We start from the raw sequence: 13,713 nt of genomic DNA, 5'->3' as shown, positions 1-13,713 counted from the left end.
AGGGTGGAAAGTGGTAGGATAAGGAGGAATAGTCTTAAACTGAGACAGGGCTGGCTTAGGTTAGATATTAGGAGGAAGTTTTTCACCCAGAGGGTGGTGATGCACTGGAACAGGTTGCCCAAGTAGGTTGTGAATGCATCCAGGGATGGGGCATCCAAGGCCAGGCTGGAAGTGGCTCTGGGCAGCCTGCTCTGGTGGTTGGCGACCCTGCACATAGCAGGGGCATTGAAACTCGATGGTCATTGCGGTCGTTTTCAACCTGGGCCATTCTATGATTTCTATGGCCATCTCGAACCATCAGCGCCAAGATGTGTGTGCCAGTACTGTCACTCTCCTTGCACACAACTGATAGGTGAAAACTCTGATGTGGTGAGACTGGAGTTATCAATTATAATCACTTCTTTGAAGGAGTCAGATCTAAGACAACTGAGACTAGCTGAAGATCTGTTTTGATAAGACAGAAATCAAGTTTCTGCAAGCCGTGTTTTTCTCTGTTCTGAGATGCTGTACTGCTGTAAGAAGCAACATTTGAACTGCTTCTGTTTTCTTGCTTTTGTACGAGAAAGATTTACTCTTAATGATGCATGACTCCTTCACAACAGAGACTAGTGTTTATAAGATTCGGAATGGGAGCAAACAAGTCAGACAAATATTTCTTGCACTCAGCTTTCAGATTAGGCATATATTTTAAAGAGGCACCAGAGAGGTGGAGACAATGGAAAGCAAGTAAAATCCAGGGAAACAAGCTTTGTTAAAAGCTTTGATGTAAGATCTAAAGTCAGTTTTTTTCCCATACAGTGTTAGCTATAGTGATGATAAATCATGCCCAAAAGCTTCACTGCACTAGAACACAAAATCCAAAAGATTAGAAGCTGCGGAGATAAATTCATCTCAGCCCAGAAATCCTTCCATTTGTGTACTGACTGGAGTTCCGAGACTGCAGCATCACAATCATTCTCCTTCTCTGGGTGCAGTCTAGAAGATGAACACCCCCAGACACGCACACTTGTTCAGCTCTTCCTTTCCCATCAAGTCTGGGCTTGATAGAGATGTTTTTATCCCCTCTTTTTCCTGAGATTACCCTCTGTTGCCATGTTTTACTTGACCACTAACAAAAAGGTATTTCTAAATTATTCAACATGAGATTCTTTGCATAGTAACGTATTTGGTAATGCTCTGCTCCCAGGCAGGGTCCCCGCTACAACGATTTTCATTTCTCTTGAGCCGACTTGCAAGCACACCCCTTCAGAGCACATTTCCTTCTACTGTTAGTCATTGTAAGAAACCTTGTGGCAAATCCACCTGCAGAAAACACAATCAGCCTGTTTAGTAACAAAAGATTTTGATGTAAGGAAAAAAATTCAAATAGTTAATTAACAGATTGAGAGAGAGCCTTGAAGAGATAATTGCTAGAACCAATTCTAGTATGAAAATTTCTGGGGTTTAAGAATAATTACAGATGAGAGGGTATTTCTGAAGTGTACTATACTGTATCCTTAAAAGGGCAATAAAGTTCATTTTGCTTGATATTCTTTTTGCTTTTAGTAGATACACTGTAGCAATTAGACAGATCAGTACAATAGGAAAAGCAATACAACGGAGGTGCTAGTCCTTCTGTCATCACACAACAGAGAGGTGCTATAAAGGAAGGGAAGAAGATTGCTCCCCTGTACCAGAAAATTCCAGATTCACAGGAAGAAGCTTCACCAAGGAGGGCTCACCAGGCAAAGATCCTCCCCAGCAGCAGTCAGCCCTTAAATGAGATCTAAGAGAGCTGCAGCCAGGCTCCCCTCCTTCCATTCGACACACATGAATTGCTTTCACCTGTGCTCTCAGGGCTGACTGGGTCCTTTCCACAGGTGATCAATCCGTGGTTCAGGCCGTGACTCAACAGATCCCACACATATCTTAAAGATTTTAGATTTTTTTTCTTTCTTTCTTTCTAGGAAGACTGAGAAAGCAAAAAATCATTCTGCCCTTGCTCCTGACCCTTGTCCCTGCCTCCACCTGCCCTCAGCGTACGGCCAGGAGAGGAGGGGCACTCAGCAGCATGATGGGAGCCCTTCATATTCTCCTCAGCTCCTGACCTTCCAGCTCTGCAGAGACATTTCGTATCTCAGTGATAGTCCTGTGGCCCCCACAGCCCCCCAGACCCGACCCCAAAGGCCTGCTGCCTCTCTCTCCCCCCCGACCCACACAGATGGGGCCTGGTGGGCACTGTCAGTGCTGGGAGCCCAGGAGCAGGCACAGGCAGCCTGGCCGGGCTGGGATCTGCGCTGCTCTGACAGGAGCTCTGTGCTAATGTCATGCTGCACAGCATTCCAGGGACCAGAAGCTGCATCTCGCGCAGCGGTGAGTGATGGCAGCGCTGTGTGCGCCCTCCAGGGGGGCCCGGGACAGGCTTGAAAAGCAGCACCGCGTGAACCAGATGAGGTGCAACACGGCCACGCGCGAGGTGCTGCACTCGGGCCGCCGTAATCCCGCAAAGGTGCTGGGAGGGCCGGAGCGCCTCACCGACAGGAAGGGCTGAGGGAGTTGGGCTCGTGCGGCCTGGAGAAGGCTCTGGGGAGACCTCACTGCGGCCTTCACGTGCCTGGAGGGAGCTCACAAACAGAAGGACAGCGACTCCTTACACGGCCTGACACCGGCAGTGCTGTCCCAACGGTGGATTCGTCGCCCGGTCGCCCGCAATAAGTCGGTCATCACCGGGTATTTATATCAAGAGTGCAGGCCCGGGTGCTCGTTGGTTTCCATAGAAGGAAGAAATATTTCCCGAGGAGGGCCCCGGCACACGCTGTCCCGAGGAGCGGTGCACACCGAGCGGCACAGCCGTACCGGACAAACCCGGCGCAGGCGCAGGCGCAGGCGCAGGCTCCGGCCCTGCGCGGCCCCCTGCACGCCCCGCCCCCCGCCTCTCCTATTGGCCAGCCCTGCCCTGTTCGGCCATCTCATTGGCTTCTACTGCTGCCTGTTACATGCAAGCTCCCTCCCCGATCCTTCTTCCGGGAGAGCGCCGTCCTCCCCTTCGTCCCCGCAGAGCCAATTGGCTACCCTGGCTGTCACTTAAAGCTTGGGAGGAGGGACGATTGGACGAACGCGGCTGCCCGCTCTGCGCGTGCGCAGTCTGAGTGAGGGCAAGTCCGGGCAGCGGGCGCACGCAGGCGTGACGTCACTCGACGCGACGCGTAGCGTACCGGGTGACCGTCACGTGACCTGGCGAGGCGGCGGTACTGGGCTGAGGGAATGTGGGTCCTTGCGGGGCTCGGTGGCGGGTTATTGGGGCGTGGGGGTTCCTGTAGGGTTGGGAAGGGAATATGCGGCATCCCCCTGGAGCTGTGGGTGCCTGGACGTGTTCTGGGGACCCCACGGGGCTGGGAAGGGAGTGAGGAAGTGGGGGTCTCACGAGGCTGAGGGGGCACGGGCCTGTTGTGCGCAGTATTCCTCTGAGACTCGGGAGAAAGAGCCGGGGGTCTCCGTGCCTGGTGGGGGCCGTTTTCCCCCCGACTCCCCCTCCTCCCTTTTATTCCCCTCTCGCAGACCATGGCCGTCCCTCTTTCCCCCACGCTGGTGCTGGGCGAGGCCTCGGAGAGCGACTCAGAGCCGGAGCCGGGGGGGAACACAGCCGGGACTCCCGCAGTGGGGCTGAAGGTTCCGGGGGAGGCGTCGGAGACCGAGGAGGAGGAGGAAGAGGACAGTGCGGCCCGGATGCCGCTGCCAGGGGTGTCCAGGGGGGGGCCCCTCACTGCTGCAGCAGCGGCTGGGGGCGGGCGAGGGGCGACTGCGGGGCGCAATGGCTGAGGCACTGGGACGCAGTTTCAGTGGGGCTGCGCGGCTGCTGGAAGGTCTGGGGGGCCCCTGGGCCAGCGCCCAAGCTGGGGCAGCTGCGACCGCGCACTGCCTGTGCCTGGTGCGCCGTGACCTGCGCGCTGTGGCTGCCACCGTAGCCACCATCACCGCCTGTCACCTGCTGCCTGACATCCGTGGGGAGCTGTGAGAGTGGGAATGTCTGTGGGGGGGGGGGGGGGGGCAGTGCTGGCAGCTGTGGGGAGCTCCTGGCGTTGTTGTTGCAGTGTCACTGACACTGACCTTCAGCACTGTGTCCAATGGACTCGAGGGTTGTGGTTGTCACTGATGACATTCTCATTGTCACTGCATTGCCAGTGCTGTGTCCCCTTGAGCTGATGCTGCCATCAACAGCACTGCCGCTGATCGCTCAGTGTCCCAGCGATGTCCCTGTGTCACCTGGCCTGTGGGGACCTTGGCCTCACAGTGACGTTGTCAGTGAATGGAAGCTCCTGACGATTGATTGATGCAGAATTCTGTAGTTTTTGCCCTGTATAGGGGATCTGTGGGTTCTGGCACTGACTAAAGCCCTTTGGAGACATAGCTGCAGCAAGGACACAGCTTTCACTAGGTGGGTGGCAGTGTGTTCACCCACGGCACTGTGGTCCCAGTGGTCTGAGCAAGGTCCCTTTTGTTGCCCCCCATGTCCTTGGGCTGTGGTTGTGTCCTGTGCGTCCCTTCCTGCCATATGAATGTCTCCAGCATCTGGCCACTGTCCCCAAGCTGTGGCTATGTCCTGTCACCCTAAGTGCCCCTTGGCCTTGTCCTTAGCTCTCTCCTACCTCTGTGTACCCCTCTGAGAACTTCAGCCAGGGACAGGGAGAAGTACATACGAATCTCACACCACGGAGCCACATGGGTCTGTCACGCTGCATCCTGCCTGGGCTGTCACGTCCTGTGGGACACCAGGGGATACACCCTGGGTGCTAGTGGGCTTGTGGCACCAAAATGCCCGGGGCCTGATGAGGGTCCTGGGGGCTCCTGGCGTCTCCAGAAGGGTCCCAACTGTCCCCAGGGACTGACCTGAGGGGTAGTGGAAAACCAGGATGAAGGTTCACTTTCCCCATTCCCCTGTGTTGTGGCAAAGGGGAAAGGTTTTGTGAAGAGCACAGTGGTGTTGGATTCTGTTCATAAAGATTCTAGACCTCGGTTCCCTTCCCGTATCCAAATTAGAATGAAAGATAGTATTAACAATTCATCTTTTGAGGAAGAACCTCTGAGCACTTGTAACTGGCAGTGCTTTGATATTCTAGGTAACCTGTTCCATAAGGAGTGCTGGGTGATGCTGACTGATACTGTCAATTGTGAGCATGCTCCACAGAAAGTTTCCCTCTGTGGGAGTGAGGAAACAAAATGTGGTGATTCAGTACTGTGGGGTTATTATGGGGTTACTAGAGTCTAGGATTCTAGAGTCTGAGGATTCTATGAATTGATTATTGGAGGATTCTATGAGGATGCTATGAGGATACCAGCTCCTGTGATTATAAGTTCTGTTATTTCAGATTCTGTGATCGTTTCATGATTCTAGATTCCTTGACTCTGTGATGATTCTGGGCTTCAGTTGTGTGGTGATTCTGATTCCTCACTAAGAGTATAGATTCCCAGACTTGTAGCTACGCAATACGATGCGTTTCCATCTCCACTCCTGTGCATAGTGTGTGGCATAGTTCTGAGTGCCTGACACAGCCCAAGCAAAATCAATTTCTGTAGGTTATTACTAAATAAATAAATAAATCAATAAATTTCTTGCTTTAGTTTCTGCTCCCTGATCCATTTATTTATGTTCTCCCTTGCTTCATATGTAACTTCCAAACTTGGCATTTTGCAGATAATACCTTTTCCCCCTTTCGTCCTTTGGTGGCCCCTAATGGTCTCTTCTTTCTCAGTTAGAACAGTTGTCATGAGCCTATTCATATAGGAATTTGGGACTGGAGTTCACTCCGTGACTCTTATCATAGTTGATGTCCCTAGTTGCTATCGTGCAGACTTCACCAATTTATAACAGATGGATACAGCTACGATATACACTCCTAAGAGGGAAGCAGGAATGTATATTTATTGATGTAATGTAGATATGCTGTAGTGATATGACAGTGACTTAACAAGACTGGAGATGGCTGGATACACTTGGTTATTTTCCACATAGAGGGCAGGATTAAACACACACCTACAGGACGCTCTCCTGCTGTGTCATGAGGATCAGAGCAGGCCCCGTTGCTGTCTGAACTCTTCAAACCACAGAGGTAAGGATCCTCAGCACAGCTGGATCCACTCCTTGTCCCAGACGCGTTCAAGAGTTTGTGTCTAAGGGATCCTATGTGCACAATCAAAGATATAACCGTAGTGGAGCTAACAAAGCCCACCCAAACTACTAGTCACTTACTGAGGATCCGTATCAACAAGGTGTCTTGACATCAAGGTGGAAAGGATCTCTGTGCAGGTGTAACCTCAAGAGGCATGCCTGCTCAAGGGGAGAGCTGTTCCTCTGTGCAGGAGAGCTCAAGAGGTGCTTGTGCTGCTGTCTATTTTGGTGGTAAGATGATTGACTCATTGCCGTACTTTATTTTTAGGCATATGCTCAATTGGCCCTCAGATGTTGAGCCAGAGGCCTGCTGTCAGTTCTTTCAGCCTCCCAGCTTGAGGCAGTTTTGTGATCTTTAGTCTGGTTTAGCTAGGAGTGTTGCTCACTGTCTTCCTGTGCAAGGCTGAGGGAGGAAGGTGGGAGAAAGGAAGAAAGGGGGAGGGGGGAGCACACCATCACACTGGCTTTGCTGGGAAGGAAGGCTGGTAAGAGCAGGTCTGCTGGTCTGAGTCCCAGCCTGCTTTTACCCCCAGGAAATGCCCTGCAGGTGGGCTGGCGAGGGTGGGGGTTGGGCAGGAATTGCTGCATTTCCTCCCACATCTCCTGCCATTTCTCTTGTCCCAGCAGGCTCCAGTTTAACATCTGCCTGCAGCCTGCAGCAGAGCAGCACATGGCCACTGCATGTCCATCTTAGGCAGGGGCTGGGGGAAGCAGCCAGGAGAGGGCAAGGGGCAAGAGATGGGAGTGCGGGGGGAGAGTGTCCTTCAGTGTCCTTCAGCCAGCATTTGTGTGCTGGGAACAGAGAAGCTGCTGGGACTGGAGTTTCTCTCCTCTCCAAGCTGCTTCCCTGGGCTTTGGCTGTGCCCAGAAAGGAGCACTTGCAGGAGCCCGTGGCCTTTGCAGAGGTGGCCATGTATTTCAGCAGGGAGGAGTGGGCATTGCTGGACTCTGCGCAGTGTGTGTGCTGTACTGAGGTGTGATGCTGGAGACTAGCAGTGCGTGGCCTCGTTAGGTGAGGGCTTTGCTGGTGCTCCTTCTTATTAGAGCACCTCTGGCTGTGCAGAATGAGCCTCTGCAAGCAGGACGTAGAATAAATGCAGTGGGGTTACTTATTGACCAGTGCAACAGCAACGAAAGAAACCTATACTTTTCTGCTGTTTATTTCCCATAAACGTTGTTGAAGCCTTGGTAAACAAAACATCCTAAAGGGAACGTTGAAGAAAATGTCCCTGCATCATTTTCAGAGATGTAAAAGGTGTGCTGGGCTCCAAAGGGAGTCGGTATGTATTGGGCCGGTGTCATTCAGAATTAAAACAGGGACATGCTGACATGCACCAGAGTGGGCTCATGCTTGACATCTTGTAAACAGGGTTGAAAAGAAACCTCAAAATAAACACACGTCTACAAAAGCTGCCCTCCCCTCCAAAATCAGCACATTTTGCACAGCCAGAGGTACCTTCCCGGTCTTCTGTCTGTTGGCAGTTTTACTTCATCTGTTTTTTCTTCAGATCACAGCAGTGTGAGTCTGACTGCGTCAGCGGAAGAGCTGCCTTCATGGAGGTGCAGGTGCAGTCGGCCGTTGTGGAATTCATCCTGAACCACACTCTTCCACTCCAAATCCAGCCCAGTCATTGGAGATGGAGGAGGTGAGTGTCTTCGTCCATTAGCTTTATCCTGATCAGACACCTTGATCAAATCCAGATCTCCTCCAAGATACCAGAAATACGCTTTTATTGTTGAGGAGACAACAGACTTCTGGGCTGATGTAAGAACATGGCAAATGTGGCTACCAGTATCTTCCTGGGAAGCCAGGGATGCTGTACGAGAACATACATCTGAATGTTTGGCTGCTGCTGTTAGGTCCTCACACTGACAAGCCGTACAGAATAACTTAAATCTGTCCCCCTACTCTCTCTTTTCTTTCTGAAATCGCTCTCTTCAATGCTTCTGTGTGCTCTCCCACTTGAGCTATCTTGCAGTATGACACAATGCATGGTCTGTTGAGCCTTTCAAGCATCTTAGAAGATAAATAGCAATTAGCAGATTTAAAGAAAGCTCTTGGTATTCATTAGCATTGATGCCGAGAAACATAAGTCTTGCTCTTAATGTGAGATATTCTGACAGATGCTTTCCTGGTTATTTCTTCTGCACAGTCTCTATAGGTTAATCAGCAGGGCTGTTCAGCTGCATGGCAAAGACTGCGTGGGCCCTGCAGCTGTTGCCCAGTTCTCTGCCTGCATTGCTGATTCGTGGCTTTAGGATGAGGAATTAACTGCAACGTGTTTGTGCCCAGCCCTGGAACCTACAGCTTTCCTTGAGTAACTGCTAAGACCATAAGTGCACCTGTTCCAGTGGAAACAAACAGAGTTGCACCAGGAAGAAAGTTTCCTCTGCGTGTTAGATGAATAAATGTTCAGAGCACAAGCAATTATTATTCCAAAGGAGCACTAAGTTTGTTCCATCTGCTTTGATACCCTGACCTTCCAATGAGATTTGCACAGTCACCGCAGTTATTACCACTGGTGGAGTATAGATAGCTGCTTTTCCGGAGTACTTGCTGCTTCCCATTTTATACGAGCATTGCTCTTCTTTGGATAGCACAGTTGCTGTAAGTCCAGCTTTTGTTCCCACTGGAAGGCAGTTTTTATGTCAGCAGGATGCAGGGGTTAGCTTGGCTGAGCAGGAACAGCCCACAGCAGGCTGAGCTCTGCCAGGAGAAAATCAACATGCAAACCACCTGAGCCAAACAACGATGACCCAGGCTTTAGAATGGAGCATGTCACCTTGGCTAGTTATTTAATGATTCAGACATTCACACTGTCTGCTTCCCTACAAGCAGAAGGGTCAGAGTATATAAGGGTCACAGTGTATCAGCTAAGCTTGGGAATGCTGCTCTGGGAAGACAGCCCCTCTGAGCACAGCATCTCAACCTGTACCAGCCTTCAAGAGGGGACAGCACTCCCCAGCCTGCTTTATGCCATCCCAAGTTAGTCTACTTGCATGAAAGCTGGATGTCTGTATACCCATTAGGCTCAAACCCTGCGTACTGAGGTACACCTGACAAACACGTGAGGCTGTGCACGTTACCCAGGAGGTGTGATGTTAAACAGATAAGTATTAGGAATGGATCCAGCCAGGATGTTGATGTGAGAGGATGATACACTTCCCTCCCACACTGCTTATCACATGAGAATGACAATATAAACACTTGCTCTTTAAGCAGCGGAAACAAGGACAGCTCCTAGAGGAGACTCCTTGTTCTCCACTGCACTGCTCTGCACTGAGAGGCTTCAGAGATGCTAGCAGCTGGCGCTATGAGCTGCTTTGGTTGAAGTATAAATGTTTGTCTCCAAAAGCAAGCACAGTGTATTTGGATGCTCTGCTTCCAAAAGTGCAACAGCTTCTGGAGACCCAGGTGGGACCCCACAGGTGACGGTCCTCTCGGCACCAAGCGTCCAGTTGCCAGCAGCAGGTGAGTTCACTTTGGGGGACTTTGGTGATGGGAGGTGCCAAGCAGCAAGCCTTCAATTTCCGCTACTAAATGCAGGCTTGGAAGCACGCTACGTGTGGGAAATATACTTGGTGCAGGAAAGGGGATGTCCTTAGCCAAGGTGCTGGAAAGCTGAAGGAAAACAGATGAAACTGCAGATCTATCAACAAAAACGTAAGCACGTGACACTTGACTTGGCAGGTCTGTGAGAAGGTCAGCTTCCCCGTGTTTGTATTTCAGCCATCATCCTCCGTACTGGAGAGGCTTTATCCGCTTGGCTTGCTTAATTGCAGCACGTTTGACACGCATGGATAACCTGTGCAATAGCGTCCTTGATCCAGACCCCATTTCCATATTGTATCTTTTCTCCAATGGCCTGAGGTGTCATGGGTGCACCGAGCTGGAAATAATTCCCTCCTGGGGCTGTTGAAGCCCTAGAAATGTTTGCCAAGTGAAGCTGTGGATGCTCCATCCCTGGAGGTGTTCAAGGCCAGGCTGGGTGGGGCTCTGGGCAGCATGACCCCGTGGGTGGCATCCCTGCCCACGGCAGTGGGGTTGGGGTTCTAAGCTCTTTGCTGTCCCTTCCACCCCAAGCCGCTCTATGATTCTGCGTTTCTATGACGTAAGCACCGGGCCCCACGCAGCCCTGGTGCAGCACATCACAAGAGCAGCAGCCCGCGGGGAGCCGCCACCCGGAATCTCGGAGCCGTGAGGTCACAATGCCCCGTCCAATGGCTGTGCGGTGCTGTGCCGTGAGCTCACAAGGCCTGGCTGCGACGCTGTCCTGTGCTGCAGGCTTTGCTCTGTGTGACGCTCACTGTGGCTGCAGCGGTGGTGTTGGAAGCATGGTGCGAGTGTGGGGAGCCATGGCCCCTGCCCGCTTTGTCCTCTTCCTCCTACTGATGGCCATGTGTTTCCGGGAGACCTGTGCTGCTCCGTGGCGAGCACCGGGAGCAGGTGGGTGGGCAGAGATGGGACACGGACTGAGCAGCAGTGGGGGCAAGAAGTCAGGCTGTGTCCCCACGGCCCTGTGCCACACTTCCCTGGGGCCGGCCTTCCATGGGGGGTGGTGTTGGGCAGGGGGCGATGGGCAGCACCGCAGGAGCCGGGCAAGAGCCCGTGGCAGCGCTGCTCCTCAGGGCTGGCTCCAGCCATGCCGGGCCATGGCTCTGCTGCTTGCTGGCTGGAGCACAGCCTTCATCGTGGGAGATGTCCTGGGGAGAGCTTGGCAGATGTGTGCTGGGGAGAAGCGTGAGCATTTCTGCTCCAGGCTCATGGTACTCCCCGTAGATGAATCCCAGTTTCCAACACAGAGCCCTGGCCCACAGCCCAGAGGAAGAGACAGGCGTGCTTTCCTCCAGTTGCTTCAGTGTGACCTTCCTGTGCATTGGAGGCCTCCCAGTAAGAAAGCCCCCAGGAGCTGCATCTTCTTCCATGCGGTCCTGTGAGGGATGTGGCACATGGCCTGGAGAGAGTATTGTGTACGCTGCCAGGTGCCAGCCTACAGGTCATCCTGGCCACTCTGCAACTTTGGGAATCGTGACCTGAGTCCTTCTCCCATCCCGTTCCACGGCCCAGCAACATCCAGTTACTGAGGGAGAAGGAGATCACACCATCCAATGGGACCTTCTTTCATGTGTTCTTGATTCTAGGAGATGAACTTGGTGCTCCCTTTCCGGATGATCGTTTGGATCCGGATTTTGTGCCTGTGCCTCTGGGACAACCCAGAGGTAAGTTGTGAGTGTCTGTTTCCTTGGAGGCAGAAACATTCATGCTCCCATAGTTTACTTGCGTGCAATTTTGCTTAAGACCCTCTCAAGGTCTTCCAAGCCTGTTTGTGCCTTGAAGGGCTTGCACAGATGAGCCATGAGTATTTCCTTTACTCGGAGAGCTGCCACATTTCAGTGGGAAGGGTACCGCTGCCCCTCTTCAGCTGAGAGAGCCCATGACCTTCGTATTTGGGCCGTGGCATTCCCTGGCCCACCTTTCCCCACTCAGGGAAAAGGAGGCCCCCACAGTGTGCTGGAAGCTCTCCTCACCTGTGTCTGATTACACTTGTGCCTGCAGGCCCTGCTGGTGAATCAGCAGAACAGAATCCTGCCTCTGAGCCTGAAGGGGATGCTGGAGGTAAGTAGCCGGGCTTCACTGTCCCTTCGATATTTGTTCCTTTGTGGCTGGGCTAGTTCAGCAAGGGTTGCGCTTTTCACCGCCCAGCGGGTTCTTCTCCCCGAGAAGCATGGATGGTCGTTGTTTCTTGGGTGCTCCGTGCTGTCAGCGTTGCGTTGGCTTTGTCTCTGTATCTGCTGAGGTCTCCCAGTAAGAAAATTCCAGGGGGCCGAATGTTCTTCCATGAGGTCCCTGAGAATTGTCTCCCACGGCCTGGAGAAAGTAATTTGGAAAGCTGTGGAATACCAGCCAGCAGGTCACCTGGCCTCTCTGCAGCTTTGGAACTTTCCCCCCATGTCATTACCTGAGCCCCTTCCATCACCGCAGCTCAGTAAGGGAGAGAGAGATGGGCACGTGCAATGGGAACGTTTCTCCGCTGTCCTTGATTACAGCTGTGTCTCCAGGCAGCGGCTCACCAAAGCCTAGGTTTAATCCAGTCCATGCAGTTGAGTTTAGAGCTGGGGTGAGCTCCAGGCGGGCGCTCCTCTGGGCAGTTCCACACGGGGTTAGTTCTGTATGATGGTGGTGCCCCTGCAGGCACCCAGGAACTGTTTCGAGGTGCTCCTGTGTGGAAGGGAGAGAATGGTGTCGTGAAGGAATGCCCAGCTTTAATTGCATCCTGTGTCATTCTGACTGAAGGATGTTTAATGGGAGTTGCTCTGTCCTGCGTTTGTTTGCAGATGTGACTGGAGGAGGTGATCCAGGTTCCGCTCTGAGCTCTGGGACTGAAACTCCGCAGATCGCATGGGTATGTCCTGGCTTTGTAATTCCTTGGAGAGCTTTCACTGCCCATTTCAGTGCCATTTCATGGCACGATTCCCCCGTATGCTCCGCTATTCAGTGATGCTGTAGCGTATGACTGAAACTTTTCCGTGGGTCTTTGGTTGCAGGAGTGCCCCCAGGGAGGGCTTTGCCGGGTCATGGTTTCCTCCTGCGCTGGAGCCCAGCTGGAATCCCAGCGGTGAGTAGTTTGTCTCACTGACTCACTGCTGGTCTTCAAAACCTCATGCACGGTGATATTTAACTTCATGCATTCTGTTAAGGTCCGGAAAAAGGAAAGGATGACCCAAAAGAGGAGAAATACTCCCAGGGCTCATCCCGTCTCCTCAAGGAACTGGTGAAGGAAATGGAGAAGGCAGCGCGTGGTGGGTATACTTGAGTCTGTTCACTGTGAGACCTGGGAAGCTGAGGTCTGATGTACGTGTGTGGACAAGCTGTAGCCTGCACAGCAGGAAGGGATCGCTCAGAGCCGTGCTGCGGTGGTGTTCCATGTAGCGCCTTGCAGGCACTGTCAAGCACCAGAGATGGTCTGCTGCCACTTCTGCATCCAGCCAAGGCCCGGGGGCAGCTGCTCCCCCAGCACGACCATTACTTGTCAGAGGTGCTTTGGCAGCTAGATGGCAGCAACTGGCGAGTGCTGTGCTTCTGCTCATACAAAGCCCTCTGTGCAGCTAGAGCGAGTTCAAGGCAGGAGGAGCATCCCGAGCAGGGATGCCTTTGCTAATGGCTGGAAACAAGGTGGGATGCTGATTCTGAAGGCGCTTCTGTCTGAGCTTGAATTTCAGCCTGCAGATGCCTGGCCTGTGATGGGTGGAACGTGATGGTTGGTGACGCTCACAGCTACAGGGTGTGAGGGCCCTTGCATAGGAGCTGATTCCTCGAGAGGCGTGAGAGGGTTGGCACCCTCCAATTCCTGGGAGGGCCCAAATGCCCTTGGGCAACGGAGGGTGGTCGCAGTGGATCTGTGGGGCTGGGACCAGCAGGCTTTGCCTGAGCGCGGGACTGGAGTAGCTCAGTTTCCCGATGAGAGCACAGTCAACATCCAATCCTACTGCCCTGCTTTCTTTCTAAAGGAACTGACCACCAAAGTGAGCAGGATGCACTGCAGGAAAGGCAGCCATCCCACACTGCC

At 52.8% G+C, this 13,713-nt stretch overlaps 1 long non-coding RNA gene and 1 other non-coding gene across 6 annotated transcripts; one reads left to right on the top strand and one right to left on the bottom strand.

The window, feature by feature from the left end:
- Positions 1-662: 662 nt before the first annotated feature.
- LOC121108961 lies at positions 663-2,861 on the bottom strand. Of its 2 annotated transcripts, none has more exons than XR_005843638.2 (2): positions 1,722-2,861; positions 663-1,302 (listed from the first exon to the last, which is right to left on the bottom strand). It is a non-coding gene; the product is annotated as an uncharacterized LOC121108961 (long non-coding RNA). The 2 variants fall into 2 exon arrangements; XR_005843637.2 differs by having other exon boundaries at positions 1,825-2,861.
- Positions 2,862-3,195: 334 nt separating this feature from the next.
- Positions 3,196-10,268, top strand: BLOC1S3. Of its 4 annotated transcripts, XR_005843635.2 has the most exons (5): positions 3,196-3,245; positions 3,538-7,791; positions 9,502-9,617; positions 9,693-9,809; positions 10,230-10,268. It is a non-coding gene; the product is annotated as a biogenesis of lysosomal organelles complex-1, subunit 3 (transcript). The 4 variants fall into 4 exon arrangements; XR_005843636.2 differs by lacking the exon at positions 9,502-9,617; XR_006932624.1 differs by lacking the exons at positions 9,502-9,617; positions 9,693-9,809; positions 10,230-10,268 and adding an exon at positions 8,299-8,573 and having other exon boundaries at positions 3,538-6,086; positions 7,654-7,791.
- The last annotated feature ends 3,445 nt before the right edge of the window (positions 10,269-13,713 follow it).

This window comes from Gallus gallus, unplaced genomic scaffold, assembly GCF_016699485.2.
Source record: "Gallus gallus isolate bGalGal1 unplaced genomic scaffold, bGalGal1.mat.broiler.GRCg7b scaffold_120, whole genome shotgun sequence".
In the NCBI taxonomy this organism is placed as follows: domain Eukaryota; kingdom Metazoa; phylum Chordata; class Aves; order Galliformes; family Phasianidae; genus Gallus; species Gallus gallus.
The sequence above is the reverse complement of the archived record's forward strand: the minus strand, read 5'-3'. Positions and strand labels throughout refer to the sequence as shown.